General features: G+C 40.0%; 1 protein-coding gene across 1 annotated transcript in view; it reads left to right on the top strand.

Annotated features, from left to right (window-relative positions):
* Window positions 1–20,090, top strand: part of LOC112205572 (serine/threonine-protein kinase Nek4-like) — a 497,070-nt gene that overhangs the window by 413,868 nt on the left and 63,112 nt on the right. Inside the window, exons 14-15 of the mRNA XM_063794590.1 lie at window positions 2,771–2,865; window positions 17,258–17,365. The gene's annotated coding sequence lies outside the window, so the exon portion shown is untranslated. The remainder of the gene's footprint in view (window positions 1–2,770; window positions 2,866–17,257; window positions 17,366–20,090) is intronic.

Genomic DNA, 20,090 nt, shown 5'->3' with positions numbered 1-20,090 from the left:
ATCAAATTTCTATTAGTGTTTCCATATCTTGATTCATTCCTCCTGCAATTGCTAAATTATTACTGTACCTTCAAGTTGTCAATATTAAAGTGAGTAAGTAACAATGTAATTCAAACTCACAGAGAAAGACAGAAAAGTAAACAGGTATTTGGAACTCTAAAGAGAAGGGAAGAAATGGTCTACCCACACAGTGTCTGCCAAAGTCTCCACTGTATGTCAGTAACTCAAAGACTTGAGGATCTAAAAGAAAGGACAATATCTCTGACAATGAATCTATTATACACTTCTTAGCCTTATTTTATGATTACAACAAAACTCTCATATAATTATGCAGGCACAAGATTTATTCACATAAAGTGAAAGCAATATTGGAAGTAATATATAAATAATCCACAAATATCTTGATATTCTGAGTCTATATATTCTAAATCAAATATTGACCCAGAGTCATGGAAATCTTTATATCACCCTCTGTGTCATGAAGACTGATGGCAATAAAACATTTCTTCATAAAAGAGGCTGTACTATTCCCTGTGTAATTTCCATCTTTCCTGTTCATACACATTCCACAAGTGTGGGTGCAGGTGATCCTAGCTGAAGGTGACAGCAGATTTCAGGACTAGTTCATCCATGTATGGAAAATGAAAAGCATGTCATGGCTTCTACCAGATTAATGCAATTGTGGTAAAACTTGAAAAAAGATCAAATTGATGGAATAGTGTAACCAATAGAGATTTTGAAATATTTATCAAGGGAGCCCTATTAATAGAGCTGAAATTTGGAAAATAACAAGATTTTCACTGGTCCAAGAGGGCAATGCAATTCAGAAGGACAGAAAGGGGCAGATATGATAGAAACAGCATGACCCATGGGAGGGGCTCTACAGTGGATTGTGGATGAGGAGGCTGGAGAAGAGGCTGAGGGGAGTCAGGGCTCACATCCTGTCCTGAGAACAGAGAAGAGCACAAGAAACAGGTTCATTTTCAAGCTCAAACTCTCTTCAGATTGAAAGAAAGTTAGTTTCTTGGGAAGCAGACAAGAATATAGGTGAAGAGTTTGAGAGATTCATTAATTTCTTTGGGAAAATCAACATAAAGGAAAATCTTTTATGTTGCTCTTTGTCCATTACACGGGTGGGGCTTACGGGGGAACAACATAGACAAAGATTTCCTTTTCTTTCATATATCAGTTCAGTGGAGATTCAGAAAACTCAACGGAAACGAAATTGCAGGTGAAAGAGTTGCCATTGGGAACTGAGAGGACAGGCGTCAGATCTGGAATGGGATGGGCAAGAGAGGCCTCCAGCAGGAGGAGCATTGGAGGAGATTCTGGAGAATGAGGAGCAGTGAGTCCAGCAAACAGGGGAGGGAAAGGAAAGAGGAAACAGTGTGTCCATGGCACAGACAAAGACATGAGAAGAGAGCAGGGGATTTAAATGTCCACTAGAAATAATAATATGTGAAAAGTCCTGGAGCAGGAAGAGCAGGCCATGGAAGGACTGGGCCTTGGTTCAGTGGATGTTTTCCCCAGGACATACACAGGTTCATACTTCTATGTCTGCACATCCTCTTACCTGTTCCTTGATATTTCACTACAAACCGGATAATTGTTTCATGTGTCTCAGAGTATAAAGTGTTACAATGATAGAAATAACACAAGATCTGGGAGGGATAAATTAGTATTCTTTTATTAGCAATAACATAAGATCTGGGAGGGATAAATTAGTATTCTTTTGTTAGCAATAACATAAGATCTGGGAGGGATAAATTAGTATTCTTTTGTTATTATACAGTACTTACACTCCCTGTATAGCAATATAGTGTTATTTGAAAGAGGCTTGGGTTAGTTGTAAATAATATCGCAAATTCTAGGAATGGTTATTGAATCAAGAGCCTTAGATACTTTCTGGTCATTGGACCCAGCCTACATTCAATTCCTTCCCGTGCTGGCATTTCCCACATGGCCAAACACTGCATCAAAGCCATGAAGAGATAACATTTGCTAGTAAAACAGAAATCACAAGCATGTCTTATAGTCAGCCAAGTGACAACCTATTACCTTTGCAGTATCTGCTGTTTCAAAGCAAGCTACATGTGCTGTCCCTAGTCAAGAGTAGAGGGCTGTTCAGATTCCACATATAAGTGAGATCATATAGTATTTGTCACTCTGTTCTTGGCTTGTTTCCTCAGATAATGTTCTCTAGGTTCGTCCATGTTGTTGCAAATGACAGATTTTTGTTTGTTTTTGTAAACCAAATAGTAGTCCATTGTGTATATATGCCACATTTTTAAAAACATTCATCCCATTGATAGTCACTTTAGGAGTTTCCATAACCTGGCAACAGTGACTAATGCTGGAATAGACAGGGAAGTGGAAAGGACTCTTCAACACACTGATTTCAATTCATTTTGGCACATACCCAGACATTGAATTGCTTCATCATATGATAATACTATTTTTTGTGTTTTGAGGAACCTCCATGTTTTCTTCCAAAACAGCTGCACTATTTTGCAATGTCACCAACAGAGCAAAATGGTTGCCTTTCTCCACACCCTCGCCAACGCTTGTTATGTTTCATCTTTCTGACAATAGCCAATGTATCAGGTGTGAAGTGATACTTACTGTAATTTTAATTTGCACTTATCCAGTTATTAAAAATGTCGAGCAGTTTTTCATATATTGTTTGGCCATTTTTATTCCTTCGTTAGGGAAATGTTTGTTTAGGTCCTTTGCCTATGTTTTTAATACTGAGTCTTGTTCTGTTGTCCAGGCTGGAGTGCCGTGGCACAATTATGGTTCACCAGCCTCAACCTCCTGGGATCAAGCAATCATCTCACCTCAGCCTCCTGAGTAGCTGGACTGCAGGTGAGTACCAGTATGCCTGGCTAATTTGTGTATTTGTTGTAGAGATGGGGTCTTGCTATGTTGCTCAGGCAGGTCTTGAATTCTTGGGCTCAAGCGATCCTCCTTCCCAGGCCTCTTGAAGTGCTGGGATAATAAGGGTGAGTCACTACACCTGGCCCTTTGCTCAGTTTTTTTTTTTTTCTTTTGGAGACAGAGTCTAGCTCTGTCGCCTAGGCTGGAGTGCAGTGGCGCAATCTCGGCTCACTGCAACCTCTGCCTCCCATGTTCAAGTGATTCTTCTGCCTCAGCCTCCTGAGTAGCTGGGACTACAGTCACGTGCCACCATGCCCAGCTGTATTTTTATTAGAGGCGGGTTTCTCCATGTTGGCCAGGCTGGTCTTGAACTCCTGACCTCAGGTGATCCGCCTGCCTCAGCCTTCCAAAGTGCTGCCATTACAGACATGAGCCACCGCACCCGGCCCCCTTGCTTATTTTCTACGTTGTTATTTGTAGTCCTGTTATTGATAAGTCTGGGATTCTTGTGTATTCTTAAATTATTTTGTAATTAAAGTGTTGTTTAAAAAGTATTATTTTGGTACAGAAAAAAGAAACAATCCAAACACAGACATAAACAAATGACCTTTGGCTCAGGTGATGAATGGACACGTGGGAGTGTATGAAAAAGCAGCTTCCTTATTTATTCACGATTCTAAACTCCTGGGCACCTACTTAAGAAAGACACCATCAAGCTCCAGGGACCCTTCTCCTTTGCCTTTTCTTCCCCTTTCTCCCTTTTTATACTCTTTTTCTTCAGTCACCACTTTCAGTGTCAGTAACCACTTCTTAAAAGATAGGTTCCTATGTCTCACATATCACAGAAAGCCCATATTCAAACATCCTATGGCAGTGTTATCTGCAGGCTCCCACTAAAGCCATTTTGGATGATATGACCTGTGGACACTCAAAACCAAGAATAAGAAATATCAATGACAGGGAACATAAACCATATTTCTTCATCTAGGAGAGTGATATGGTTTGGATGTTTGTCCTCTCCAAATCTCAAGTTGAAATGTGATTCCCAATGTTGGAGGTGGGGCCTGGTGGGAGGTGATCCCTCATGATTCTTTAGCACTATCCCTTGGTGATAAGTGAGTTTTCACTGAGTTAGTTAGCTCACCCAAGATCTGGCTGCTTAAAAGTCCTGGACCTACCCTTCTTCTCTTCCTTCTTTCTGCTCTTGCTATAAAAAACACCTGCTCCTGCTTCACCTTCCCCAACGAGTACAAGCTTCCTGTGCCTCCCCAGAAGCCAAGCAGATGTTGGTGCCATGCTTATACAGCCCTACAGAATAGGGAACCAGTTAAACCTCTTTTCTTTATGAATTATCCAGCCTCAGGTATTTTTTAAAACAATGCAAATGGCCTAATAGAGATAGCATTTCCTTATTATAAGAATTATTTAATTTTCAAATGACAACTGTACCTTCAAGTTTCTCAGGGCATCCTGTGATAATTAAGCTCTTTTCATTCTACTGACCCTACAGACTCCATCAGGAATTGACCACGTATTCTGTTGACAATTACACTGTAGAATTTTGTTGCCCATTGCAAGCCTAAAAGCCACAGAATAGATATTGTCATGGTCATAGGTGAGCTGTGTAAAAAAAAAAATGTTTATAAACCTATTGGTTAAAGCCACTCCCTGTTTACAACCAAACTGCTTAAAGGTTAAAATTAACCTTTTGATTTTTGGCAGGTGCAGGCTAGTAACTTATTCAGAATGTGTTGTGCACAGGTGAAGAAAGCCTAGCAGAAAAAAAGAAAGACAAAAATACAACAACCCGATACAACACATCTTCAACATTCCTGCAGTGATACATGAGATAGACACAGGCTGAATGGTGACTCTGCATATGTGCTGGCTAAACAAAGAATCCCCATAGCGGATAGAATTGTCCACTCATCCCCTGCACAGCTCCCTATTCACAGACCACAGCACTGTGCTGGGTAGCACCAGGGTTTTGTCCAAGAACGATGTCTACAAAGCCTACAGTGACATGAGAATGCATACTGCACTCACATAGACATCCACGAAGTCCAGATTCTTTTTCAGATCATTATCATCCTCCACACAACATTCATAGCTTCAGTGAGGAAACTGGCTTCTGCAGGCTTGGAGGTCTGAAGTGAGAGATACAGTTGACCTGACCACATTTCTCACTTCTGAGATTAAAAGAACAGTTAACTTAAGGGCTGTTATTTTGTGCATTTACAAATTAAGAAAACTTTGGCTGGGCGCGGTGGCTCACGCCTGTAATCCCAGCACTTTGGGAGGCTGAGGCGGGTGGATCACGAGGTCAGGAGATCGAGACCATCCTGGCCAACACGGTGAAACCCTGTCTCTACTAAAAATACAAAACTTACCTGGGCGTGGTGGCATGTGCCTGTAATCCCAGCTACTCAGGAGGCTGAGGCAGGAGAGTAGCTTGAACCAGGGAGTCGGAGGTTGCAGTGAGCCGAGATCGTGCCACCGCACTCCAGCCTGGTGACACAGCAAGACTCTGTCCCCCCACCAAAAAAAAAAAAAAAAAAGAAAAAGAAAAAAGAAAAGAAAACTTTGCACTCCTCTGAGTTCATACTTCCTTCCATAAAAAAAGCAGGCTTATTTGAATTTGTCATCTGAAAACATGGATTTTTCTTCCATTTATTTTATTATAATGGGAGTTCTGCTAACAGAGAAATGTCTTGTCAAATTCACTTTTCATCTTCATTTCAATGCACACATTACAGTCTATCATGATTTATACTGGGAATAGCATATAGATCACCAAATTCTTCCTAAAAGCTGGGGGAAGAGAATGGCAAGCCATGAAAGAGACATAAGTACATATGGACAAAAGGGACCCATCTGAAATGACAAGAGGGTCAATGAGCTCCAAGTGCCCAGAGCAGGAGAAGACTGGTGATACATATAGGACTGTGCTAACGTGATATCACAGGCACAGAGGACACCATGCTGAGCACCGAGTTCCCAAACATAACTCTCTCATGGAATGGAAGACATGGTTTCCCAAAACCTACTAAGCAACCTATAACCAGATTTCACTGAAGTTAGACTCTACCAGAATTCTCAGAAAGATGCCATTGCAAACATCCCAAATACAGAGCACATGGTGAGGCCATAACCCAATGCCCTTTCTCCACATTCAAGCCTGAATAGAAGAAATTAGAATTCAAAGAATGCATGACTAACATATATTACATCAGATATTGGTGTTAATTTTATTGAGCCTTCCTGGAAACTGAAAGTCTATTTTCGAATACAAACAACATTCTAAATTATATGTGTTTCTTCTTTATTCAATATATTCATCAAAGAATACCAAAACCCAGGCCCGGCACAGTGTCCCGCGCCTGTAATCCCAGTACTTTGGGAGGCCAAGCGGGCGGATCACCTGAGGTTGGGAGTTCCAGGCCAGCCTGACCAACATGGAGAAACCCCATCTTTACTAAAAATACAAAACTAGCCAGGCGTGGTGGCGCATGCCTGTAATCTTAGCTACTCGGGAGGCTGAGGCAGGAGAATCACTTGAACTCGGGAGGCGGAGGTTGCAGTGAGCCAAGATCGTGCCATTGCCCTCCAGCCTGGGCAACAAGAGCAAAATTCTGTCTCAAAATAAATAAATAAATAACCAAAACCCACTCCATTTTTCAGGTACCCACAAGTAGGGTTGAGCACAGTAACAAGTAAGCAAGCAAAACATTTTGTGAAAACCGTGAAGCATCTTCCTCTGCAGTGACTTATCAAAAGGGGTTTGTATGATCACCATCCACAGAATTAGAAAGTAGAATGGGAGAAAATTAGATACACAGTTGTTCTGGAATGAAGCACTGGATTTAGAAGGCAGATTACAGGGAAATTGCTCTTATTTATAATATTAGGGCAGAAATTCTCAATTACATTCTTTTCTAACTCTACAGAATACTACAACTCCAGCACAAACACTGAACTACCTCTTTGCCATTTCTACCTTCCCCCTTAATGGATTTCCTGAACCATTGCTTATAAAATTATCTCTGTAGTTTAATACAAAGATAATGTATTAATATGCTATATTTTTCTTATTTCTATTTTACTCTTCAGGTATTCCTCTGGACAATGTAATGCTAACCTAGCCCAATGAGAATTGATAGAATTTGGTCATAAGTGTTTAAAATGTGCCTCTATATATTCTGTTAGATAGCCAAATGCATAAGTGTGTGACCCATGACCAGGGGTTCCTCTCACAGAAAATGTGTTTATACTGGAAAACAACCCTGTGGCTCTGAACTGCATCTGGTTTACTTCTACTAAAATAACCAGTCTCTGGGAAAGTCCTGACTTGAAAAAAAGTTCAGGTATATTATTCAGATGAGACATAGAGGAGTCAACTCAACAAAACACGTGAAATAACAGATTCAGTGCATTACTTACAGATCCCAGAGAGAGCAGAGCAGAATGCCTTAGATGGCCAAAGGGGGAGCCATTCTGGACACACACACGGCTGAGAGAGGGGCCCATAGTCGAGGCCTTTATTGGGGTCCAGTGTGTTATTCAAGCAACCTTCTCACAGGGGGTTCTAACTGCTGGGTTTACAGGAAGCAAGCATGAATCCTATAGAGTCACACTGTGACAAAGAGATGGTCACTGTGGCATATTCACACAGCCCACATGAGATATGGATGGTCGGGGGCAAAGTCAGATGCTTCATCTAGCTGTCTCATAAGGAGTGGCTGTATAAAGTCTATATCTGGAACAACTGCATAAAGAAAGTGGGAGGGATTAGAGAACTGGAAAATGTGTGAAACGTGTTAAGTCCTGCTTCTGGTATGACCAAGATAAACATAATTCAAAATAGATGCTGAGGCAACATAAAACTATAAAATTATAAAAATTAAAATCATGTAAAGTAGAAATTACAACAGTACTCTAATAATCTCACATATAGCTAGGTAGAAGGTAAATGAAGTGGGCTAATTTATATAAAATTATGTTTGAAAAAGTCTTCTTGAGCCAGACGCAGTGGCTCACGCCTATAATCCCAGCACTTTGGGAGGCCTAGGCGGGCAGATCAGACCAGCCTGACCAACATAGTGAAACCCCGTCTCTGCTAAAAATACAAAAATTAGCCAGGCGTGGTGGCGTGCGCCTGTAATCCCAGCTACTCAGGAGGCTGAGGCAGGAGAATCACTTGAACCTGGGAGGTGGAGGTTGCGGTGAGCCTGAGCCAAGATCATGCCATTACACTACAGCCTGGGCAACAAGAGCAAAATTTCATCTCCAAAAAAAAAAAGAAAAAAAGAAAAGAAAAAGAAAAAGAAAAAATCTTCTTGGCTAGGCATGGTGACTCATGCCTATAATCGGAGGAATTTGGAAAGCTGAGGTGGGAGGATTGTCAGGAGTTCAAGACCAGCCTAGGCAACACAGCAAGACCCCAACTCTACAAAAAAAAAATTTTTTTTCCAAAGTGGCTGGGCATAGTCCCAGCTACTCAGGAGGCTAAAGCAAAAGGATCCCTTGAGACCAGGCATTGGAAGCTGCTGTGAGATATGATCACACCACTACATTCCAGCCAAGGTAATACAGCAAGACCCTATCTCTTAAATAATAATAATAATAGACCAGAATTCAGCAGACAAGTCACTATGATATCACACTGTGAAGTGAGCAGTCACAGAAAAAATATAGTGTGTTCCATTATTGCTAGAGTACATATTTTCACATCTTTCAAACACATATGTACTATAGTTTAGATCTTTGGCCCCCCAGACCTCCTGTTATAATTTGATCCCCAATGTTGGAAGTAGGATCTGATAGGAGGTGCTTGAGTTTTGGGGGAAATCCCTCAAGAATGGCTTGGTATTGTTCTCATGGCAATGAGTGAGTACTTACTCTGCTAATTTCGAGGAGAGCTGGTTGCTGAAAAGAGCCCAACATTTGCCCCCTCTCTTGCTTCCTCTCTCACCATGTGATCTCTGCACACACAAGCTCCCCTTTTCTTTCTGTCATGAGTAGAACCAGCTTGAGACCCCAGTCAGAAGAAAGTGTTGGTGCCATGCTTCTTGTACAGTCCATAGAACTAACTGTGAGCTAAATAAATTTCTTTTCTTTATAAATTACCCAGACTCAAGTATTCCTTCCTAGCGATACAAATGAACTAAGACAAAATGCTTCTTAAAATTGATAGTGTCAAAACACTATTGGTCAAAATGCAGACTTCTTGTGGTTGTCCTTATATGAATGCACATGAACCTGTCCTAGAAACCTTCCATTGACACCTTCTTTTAATATCATCAACACAAAACTTGCAGAGGAGCTGTCAGCAGGTTGGAAAGATAATCTCACAGAGTGTTGCGTAGGAATCTCACAAGAAATGAAATATCACCAAAGCTTCTGGTTAACAGAGAAGATGATAATGAGGAGAAAATCATAAGAAAGATGAATAGTGACTCAGAAGAGGTGCATCTGGATGAGAGAAATTTATCAATACCTTTATTTTTCTATTTTTTGAGACAGAGTCTTGCTCTGTCACCCAAGCTGGAGTGCAGTGGCACAATCTCGGTCCACTGCAACTTCCATCTCCCTGGTTCAAGCAATTCTCCTGCCTCAGCCTCCCAAGTAGCTGGGATTACAGGCACACACTACCACACCCGGCTAATTTTTGTATTTTTAGTAGAGAATTTTTTTTTTTTTTTTGAGATGGAGTCTCACTCTGTTGCTGATGCTGGAGTGCAGTGGCACAATCTCTGCTCACTGCAAGCTCCGCCTCCCAGGTTCACGCCATTCTCCTGCCTCAGCCTCCTGAGTAGCTGGGACTACAGGCACCCGCCACCACACCTGGCTAATTTTTTGTATTTTTAGTAGAGACGGGGTTTCACCATGTTAGCCAGGATGGTCTCGATCTCCTGACCTCATGATCCTCCCGCCTTGGCCTCCCAAAGTGCTGGGATTACAAGTGTGAGCCACTGCACCGAGCAGCAATACCTTTTTTAACGTGATTTGCTTATATTTGCATCTCATTGGAGTGATATAAAACAAATATCCACATTTATATATGCCGAAAAGAGTTATTGTCATTAATTGTGAGGTAAAAATTATAAGGTGTAGGAAGTATTTGTACCATATCTTGTCAATGATTTTATTCCTTTACTATGGCGTAAAATAATGATGTATTTTACAATTGATACAAAAAATATATTTAAATTACTTAGAAAACACTGTCAATATTAGCATACTGATGTTGTGATTAGTATAGACCTGATATTTATCTACAGGCGTATGTATCATTAGTTCATTCATTTCTCCCAAAATATCAAAAGGTAGGTTCTATTACCACTCCTAAGTACAAGTTCTGAATTTGAGCTAAAGCCCTGCAAAAAAAGGGCTGTCTCCATAGTCCTTGCTCACATAAACTATGTTAGAAAATGTTTTTCTGTTAAATTGTGAATACATTGTAGGTCTAATTTAATAAATCTTATGCTAGCCTATAGTCATGAAGATATTTTCCTAACATAGGTTGTAAATCCTGTATTAAAAGGTATTTATATTTGGGTCTATGATGCACCTGCAATTAATTTTATGTGTAATGTGAAGTTAAAGGTACATTTAACTTCCCCCAATGAATATTAATTTCCTAGAACATTGATTGTAAAAGCCATCTTTCTACTAATAACTGCTCTTATTAATTATTTGCATTTATATTATTTCGTCTGTTTTGATCTTTCCTTTATTTCATTGGTTCACCTTTCTATCTGTGCAAATATTACATTGTCTTAATTACTAAGAGTCTTCATTTAATACAAGAATTTTCCATCCACAGCCCTTTAGCCTATATACTGTGGTGTTCTAAAAGGAAGAAAGAGGCTAGTAAATCCTGGATACTTTGCTCCTACACCAATATTCCCAGCTGTACCTTGAAATAAAAGGATTTAGAACTTTAGAACATTGCTGTTGTTGCTTATGTCTCTAATGTTCTCTTGAATCTTAGACAATCCCCGAACACTGCTCCCCGCTTTATTTGTTTAGTCCAGTCCCAGTGAAATAAATTAGATGTCAAGTCTCCTCATTATGGTTGCCTGGTTTTTGGAACCTGGGGTACTTTGTACTCCTCCAGCAACAGCCAGAGGTGGCAGAGACCTGTCAGTCATCCCTGGGTGCCTCCTGCGCAAGCGCAGTTGTCCTCCTGCTGCCGACCTCGAATGCGGTCCTCCTGCTGCAGACCACGCCCACCAAGGGCTGGCCGCAGCCACTGTAGCTGAGCTCAGAGCCTTCTGTGGAGTTTGCGGGGGCAAGGTCAGCTGCCCCCTGCCCTCTCTCTGGGGCTATTTGAGGAATGCGGCCTTTTTGCATAAGAAAGGCTTTTCTCTACAGTAACTGTGGTCTCTGATCAATGACACATTCCTGGTAACATTTCATATTGCTTTTTTGGAGGTGGGGGTGCAGATATCTTTAAAACTTGCATGCGATTGTCTTTCTTTTAATCACATAAACATCATTTAAAACCAATTCATATTTTGTATTGTATATTAATGCCTTTCATTCCTGTATTTTAAAATGCTATCATAATCATTTTTTGAAATACATATTTAATTATTTTCATCTGTTCAATCATCTTTCTTTAGTAATTAAATGAAAATAGCATTTTATTAAGAAAGACAAATGTTACATATTCTCTGTTTTAGTGTTTTCCAGAAATTTGCTATGAAATACGACTGGTTGAAAAGGAGAGGGTCAGAGACTTTCCTGAGAGCCACAGGACAAAATTTACTTACAATCGCAGGCTTAAAGAAGCTATGATAGTTTAAATTACGTGGCTTAGTTTGTTCTTATTGTGGAAGGTGCACAAGGAATTAATTTGTGTAGACAGAACACTGAGAGTCCCATTCTGAATGCAGAGACAGCTACTTTGCTACCGTGCAAATGAGTGTCGTCATATTGTTTGTTTTTCTCCTTACCCAAAAGCTATAGACATTGGCTTGCATATTTGAGTATTTTCACTTTGGTTTTGTAAATGGCTGCTTGACTTGCCTTCCTACAGAAAATCCATAATATAGAGATGTATTATTTTCTTACTCCTTGATGAGTGATTAGTTTGCACTGAAATAAAAATGCCACTCAGGAAATGTCATACATCTTCAAGCAGCATTTATTTTAATAGTATCGTATTGTAGAAAGGGGATTACAATCTTTATTTCTTCTGTATCAATGAGCAAACTACTTTTTTAATTTTTATATGTTCATTTTTATTGACTTAGTCAATAGTTTACCTACTTTTTAGGTTTTACATGCTCCATTAATGTCCATTGTTTTAGGCTGAACCTTTGACACTCCTCATATATCGTTTGTATGAGACTAGATGGCAAGTAAAGATAGGATTCCTCACCCTAGGTTAAACACTAACTTCCTCTTGAAGAAACAACTTAGGGGTCCAAAAAGCAGGCTAGGAATTGTTTAGGTTCTGCAATACGAATTGTGCAAATGCCAACAGGATTGAATTGAGAGAAACACATTCTCTAATGAAGGACTCATTCCTGCAGGGTGGATCTATGAGATTCAATAGCAAACGGCTGTTATACAAGTAATGAAATCCTCAATCTTATGGTCTAAAAGCGATTCTGGGGGGCACTTATTTAAGATACATGAGATGTGAAAAAGCAATGGACCAAGAGCATTGATAGTTTATGGATATTTTTATTTCACATTATTGATAGAGCTTTGTTTGCCAGGCAATGCTGCAGTCAGGCACTCGGGGTTTCAATACCCTGTACAGAAAATCTTAAGAGCAGACCTTGGTTAATTTTTTTAAGTAACCCTCATCTTCATTCTTTTATTGTATTATGACCTCGCGCCATTGACCTTAAATTTCACCACAAATTTAGAAGAAACTAATAGTCCTTGCAAACTAGATAGATAATGGTATTTATGTAATGAAGGACAAGGGAAAGATGATTCCCAAATCTGAAAGAAACTAGAAGTTTTCTGGGGAAACAAATAGAGGAGATAAGATTTACTGGTTTATTCTTCATTGATGAGAGTTCTGTTCTGTTCTGATAAATGGAAAGCTCCATTGAAATTACAGATGGTCCTCAACTTAAGTTGGGGCTACTTTCCAATAAACCATATTGAAAATGGTTTCATAAATTGAAAATATCACCATAAATTGAAATATCATAAATTGAAAATATCACCAGTCAAAATGTGTTTAACATGCCTACCTTACTGAACATCATACCTTAGTCTAGCCTGTCTTGATAGTGCTCAGAACACTTATATTTGCCTACATTTGTACAAAATCATCTAACAGAAACCATATTTTATAATAAAGTGTTAAATATCTCATGTAACTTATTGAATACTGCAATGAAAATGAAAAACAGAATGGTTGTATGGGTACTCGAAGTACAATTTCTACTGAATGTGTATTGCTTTCTCACAATTATAAAGTTGGGAAATCTGAAGTCATACCTCAGGGAGTGCTTTTATTACACAATACAGGTTTATCAGACACATATACCAACAAATCATAGGAAATTCAGGTTTGGGTCAAAGGGGAGTGGTTCAAACTACTTATACCTATTTCCTTCCTCTCTATTGGGCTACCTTTATCCTTGGGATTGTTGCAAGATGGCCGTGTCATGTAAAGGGCTGTGTCTTTTAGCATCATGAATAAGATGAAAGAGTTGAAGGCCAACTTCATTCAAATGTCTTCTCGATGTGTCCTTCCCTTTTTCTCCTGGACTGCTCTGTGATCCATGTCTCTGTAGAAAATGGCTGGCATAAGTCAAACCTTTCTGACTGGGAGCTGTCATGATTACTGTCTCCCACTGTTAACACTGTACTTGGAGGTCTTGATGGAATTGGGCAAACTTGTTCTTTCAGACCCTCAGTTTCATCTCAAAACAAAACTCTCCAAAAGTCCTTGCTACTCCACAGCAGGGAACTCTCTTGAAGCAATAACATGAGGAAATAGTGGGCTTGCATGGCTGCCTCACATCCCTCAGGTATCACTGTGCTCGTTGCCTGATGTACTGTGTCTTGCCAACCATCGTTCCACGTAATTTACCCATTCTTGGTTTTTACATTGGTTAAGGCATGTACAAACCCTGTTAGTTTTTCTGCAGTATTTGGATTCATACCTTCTGAAATTACTTGACGATTACTGTGTCTCTGGTTATTTGCTTCTAGTTGGCAATACAAAGGAACAATGTGAATGAAACTCATAAAGAAAAACCTATGATTTAATGGGCGTGTGTAACACTAGAGGGAAGGTCAGAGTTAGTCTATGCATGGGTATAGGTAGGCGTCTCAGTGGGTGTCAGCCACTGTGTGTCAACAAATCAAATATTTAAGGTGGATCTAAAAGAAAGGTAATATCTCTGCCAATTAAACTACAGTCACGCATTGATTAATGGCAAATACAGTCTAAGAAGTGCATTTTTAGGCAATTTTGTCATTATGAGAACAACGTAGAGAGTACTTACACAAACTTAGATGGTATAGCCTACTACATGGCTAGGCTATATGGTAAAGCATGTTGCTTCTAGGCTACAAACCTTTACTGAACTGTAAGCAATGATAACACGATGGTATCATGTACCATATATATACACATACACACACATACATATATATACATATACTATAGTAAAAATATGATATAAAACATTTTTTAACTGGTACTGCTGTTTAAAGCAGATATCATGAGTGGGTTTTGCAGGACCAGAAGTTCCTCCAGGTGAGTGAGTGAGTGAGTTGTGAGTGAAAGTGAAGGTCTAGGACATTATTGTACACTACTGTAGATTGAAGAAACACTGTATGCAGCCGGGCGCGGTGGCTCACGCCTGTAATCCCAGCACTTTGGGAGGCCGAGGCAGGCGGATCACGAGGTCAGGAGATCGAGACCATCCTGGCTAACACGGTGAAACCCCGTCTCTACTAAAAATACAAAAAAATTAGTCGGGCGCGGTGGCGGGCGCCTGTAGTCCCAGCTACTCAGGAGGCTGAGGCGGGAGAATGGGGTGAACCTGGGAGGCAGAGCTTCCAGTGAGCTGAGATCGCGCCACTGCACTCTGGCCTGGGCGAAAGAGAGAGACTCTGTCTCAAAAAAAAAAAAAAAAAAGAAACACTGTATGCTTACACTATACTAAATTTATTTTAAAAACCTGAAGTAGGCCAGGCGCAGTAACTCACGTCTGTAATCCCAGCACTTTGGGAGGTTGAGGCAGGAGGATCACGAGATCAGGAGTTCGAGACCAGCCTGACCAAGATGGTGAAACCCTGTCTCTACTAAAAATACAAAAATTAGCCGGGCATTGTGGCACGTGCCTGTAATCCCAGCTACTCAGGAGGCTGAGGCAGGAGAATCACTTGAACCCAGGAGGCAGAGGTTACAGTGAGCCAAGACTGTGCCACTGCACTCCAGACTGGGTGACAAAGCGAGACTCCATCTCAAAAAAAAAAAAAAAATCCTGAAGTACTAATGACATTATGATTGCTACAATGTCACAAGATAAGATAAATTTTCAACTCCATTGCAATCTTATGAGACCAGCAACATGCATATTGTCTGTTGTTGACCAAAACGGCCCTTATGTGGTACATGACCCTATACACATAACAGCATATTTTATATTTATGGAAAAAGCCCTTCTAGAATTATAAAATCACAAGTTTTACTCACATAAAATTTAACACAATATTGAGATTAACTCATAAATGAAATTACAAAAGTCTTAAAATTTTGATTATGATAGTTCTAAACAAGATTTTAATCCAGAGAAATGGATGTCTTCACGTAATCCTCTGTGGCATAAAGAGTAATGGCAATGAAACATTTCTTAATAAAACAGGCTGCATCATTGTCAGTGCGATTTGCACCTTCCCGTTGACATCCATTCTGTAAGTATTGAATGCAGGTGATCTTACCTGAAGGTGACAACAGAAGATTTTATTACAAGATCACGCATGTGCCCTCAATAACGCCATGTCATTGATGCCACCAGGGTAACAGCTATTGTGATAACATTTGAAAAATAAACATATGTGGCTTGAACCCGGGAGGCGGAGCTTGCTGTGAGCTGAGATCGCGCCACTGCACTCCAGCCTGGGCGACAGAGCGAGACTCCGTCTCGAAAAAACAAGAAAGAAAAAAGAAAGAAAAACATACGCTAAAAATTTAGAAAGATACTAAGTAATAAGCATTTGATTGCTTGAGCCCAGGAATTGGAGGCTGCTATGCTCTGTGATCACAACTATGAATATCCATTGCACTGCAGCCTGAGAAATATAGCTAGGCTCCATCTCTAAAAAAGTAAATAACTAAATAAGTGTTTGAAAATATTTAGCAAGCAAGCCATACTAATGTAGCCGAATCTTGGAAATCGAGAAAAAAATAGTTGGTTTAAAAGGGCAAAATTAAAAAATTCTTTCCAGATAGAAAGAATAGGTGCGGATGATAGAGCAGCGTGGCCCAGGGGAGGGGCTGAGCAGTGGACTAAGGATGGGGAGGCTGGAGAAGAGGCTGAGGGGAGTCACATGTTGTCCTGAGATGAGAAAGGGAAAAAAAGAAACATGTTCATCTTCAAGCGCAAACTCTCTTCAGATTGAAAGAAAGTTTTTAGTTTCTTGGGAAGCAGAAAAGAATATAGGTGAGGAGTTTGAGAGATTCATTAATTTCTTTGTGAAATTCAACATAAAGGAAGATATTCTGTGTTGCTCTTTGTTCACTATATGTGTGGGGCTCACAGGGAAGCAATATAGACAAAGTTTCCAAATTCTCAGATGTTAAAGGCCAATGGGGATTCAGAAAACGCAACAGAAACTAAACTGCAAGTGGAAGAGCTGCCCTTGGGAGCCCAGAGGGCAAGTTTCAGGCCTGGACTGGGTGGGCAAGGGAGGCCTCCAGGAGGAGGAGCTTTGGAGGAGATTGTGGAGAGCGAGGAGCAGTGAGTCCAGCAAACAGGGCAGGGAAAGGGAGGAGGAAACAGTGTGTCTGTGGCACAGGCCAGGGCATGAGAAGAGGGTGGTGGGTTGGAAGGACCACTGGGATGAGTAATACATGAGGAGGCAGGAGAAGGAAGGGCAGACCATGCAGGGACTGGGCATGGGGGTGAGGGTGCCGGGCAGCTCAGAAAGTGATGCAGGGGCCGCTCTCTGAGGACTGCATTCTGTGGGGAGGGATTTGAATGTCTCAGTTCTTTTATGAAATGTTATCCCCAATCCATGAGGTCTTCTGATTCAGGAACCAGTCAGAACAGGTGAGGGTGGCCCCGGTCCACTGTGCAGGACCATTAGCATTGCCAGGAGGGGTTGGTGCTGAGGACAAAAGAGAGTGAAAAGGGGCAAAGAACTTTCTTTCCTGTCTGTCATTTTGCAGATGTAAGTGGGATCCGTGGATCTGAAAATTCACAGTGGCCAGCTCACCACCACCTGACGAAAGATACGCCACAGGGTGAGAGCATCCTAACAGCAAACTGCAAATGAGGTGGGTTTGCAGCAGCACAAAGAAGGGACCCCAGGGAAGCTACACGGGCAAGGCAGGCAGGGGACTTCAGAGGTGGTAGCAGTGGGTGTTTATGAAATTATTCTCTGAGGATATACACGTATGTCAGTGTACGTGCATGACCGCTTACATGTTGATGTTCGCATACAAACCACACAATTTTCTCATGTTTTTCAGAGCATAGCATGTATTTTGACTTTATTCTTTCTACCACACGTAACCATGCCTTGTATACCTAGCAATACTTAACGTTTATTTTTGGTGGATTATTCATGGTTAGTGCATTTCCTGACTTAGTAGCCAAATGAAATTACCTTGCTTTACAGGCCTTTGGTTGATCATTTCTGAAGATTTGTGTCGCCTGAATTCGGTGGGGGTCACCTCTCCATGACCTTAAGCAACAGTCCTGTTGGGACTGTTATGCTATCCTATTTAACTTTGGACTTGTATGTCCTGGAAAATATGAAACTATCGATATTCACTTGAAAATTCCAGGTGCTTTACCTTTTACTTTGTTTTTGCCGTGTTTCCAATATTATATATTTTCTCCCACTTACTTTGGATTCAATTGCTCTGCTTCCTTTTACAGTAAAAATTTAGATGTTTGAGTTTTGGGTTTCAACTTTTCTAATATATACACACTCAATGCTGTAATTTTCCTCTAAGCTTCCCTGTTGTAGCTGACAAATTTTGATGAGGTGTGTTTTCCTTTCAATTCAGTTCAAATTATTTTTAAAAATTTCTCTTGAGATTTCTTTGACCCATGTATTATTTGGAAATGAATTATTTAATCTCCACGTATTTTGCAATTCACCAGTTTTTAAAAATTGATTTCTAGCTTAATTCTGTTGTGGTTTGAGTGCATACATTGTATTATTCTGATTCTTTTAAATGGTTTCAGGTGTGTTTTATGGAGGAGAATGTGGTGCATCTCGATGAGTGGTCCTGTGGGCTTGAGTTCAATGTGTATTCTGCCCGTTGTTGGATAAAGTAGTCTGTAGTTGTCAATTATATCCAATTGATTGATGATACTGTTGAGTTCAACTATGTCCTTACTGATTTTTTCTGCTGGGTCTGTCTATTTCTGATAGAGGAGTGTTGAAAGTCTCCAACGATAATAGCGGATTCATCTATTTCTTATTGTGGTTTTAACAGTTTCTGCCTCACGCAGACTGATGCCCTGTTGCTCTGTTGTTACATGCATATATATTAAGGATCATTATATTTTCTTGGAAAATCGATCCCTTTGTTATCACATAAGGTCTTTATCCCTGATAATTTTCCTGTATTTACATTACATTCTTTCTGAAGCTAATAAAGCTATGCCTGCTTTCTTCTGGTTACTGTTAGCAAGGTACATTTTGTTTCATTCATTTACTTTTATATGTACTTTTACTTTTTTACATTTACTTTTATTAATTGACAAAATTTGGGGTATTGATTATGTAAAATCTTCACATCATCTTCAAACATGATGTTTGAAGAATAATATATATTGTGAAGTGATAAATTCTTGCTAAGAACATATGTGTTACCTCACACAGTTATTTTTTGTGGCAAGAACACTTTACATCCACTCTTTCTTCATTTTTCATAATGCAATTTATTGTTAACTATAGTTACCATGTTGTACAATCTCTTGATCTTTTTCTTCCTATCTAACTGAAATTTTGTACCCATTCACAATCATCTACCCATCCTCATCCCCTACCACCCTTAGGCCCTAGTACTCACCATTCTACTTTGTATTTATATAAATGAGCTTCTTTAGATTCCGCTTACACATGGGTTCATGTGGTATTTGTCTTTCTCTTCCCGGCTTATTTCATTTAACATATTAACATGCAGATACATTCATTCTGCCTCCAATGACAGTATTTCTCCATTTTTAAGGCCGATAATATCCTGTTTTGCATATACACTGCATTCTTTTTATCCATTAATCTGTTGATGGGCACTTAGGTTGATCCCATATTTGGCTATTGTGACTAATTCTGGAATGAACGTGGGAGTGCAGATATCTATCCAACACACTGGATAGTCATGAAATCTCCCAAGGCAGATTTTATTACCTTTGGATATATACCCAGTAATAAGACTGCTCGATCAAAGGGTAATTCTATTGTTATTTTTTTTTAGGATCCTTCACAATTTTTCCCATAATTACTATATTGTACTAATTTACATTCCCACCGACAGTACGCAAGTGTTCCCTTTTCTCCCTATCTTTATCAACACTAACTTTTGTCTTTTAAAATAGCCATTCTAACAAGTGTGAGATGATATCTCATTGATTTAAATTTGCAATTGTCTATGTATGTCTTCATATTTATACAGATTTCCAATATACAAGATATAACGGGGTCTTGTTTTTAGATCTACTCTGACAATGTGTCTGTAATTGGTGCATTTCAACCATTGCTACTCAAAGGGATTACTGACATGGTTGTGAGAGGTGAGGCCAGCTGGACTTCCTGGGTCGAGTGGGGTCTTGGGGAACTTTCCTGTCTCACAGAGGATTTTAAAACGCACTAATCAGCGCTCTGTAAAATGCACCAATCAGCATGATTCTAAAAGTGGCCAATCGAGGGGAGGATTGAAAAAAGGGCACTCTGATAGGACAGAAATGGAACATGGGTGGGGACAATAAAGGAATTAAAGCTGGCAACCCCAGCCAGCAGCCACAATCCGCTGGGGTCCCTTTCCA

This window comes from Pan troglodytes, chromosome 16 (genome assembly GCF_028858775.2).
Source record: "Pan troglodytes isolate AG18354 chromosome 16, NHGRI_mPanTro3-v2.0_pri, whole genome shotgun sequence".
Lineage (NCBI taxonomy): Eukaryota > Metazoa > Chordata > Mammalia > Primates > Hominidae > Pan > Pan troglodytes.
Note: the sequence above shows the minus strand (reverse complement) of the source record. Positions and strands in the feature narration are given on the sequence as shown.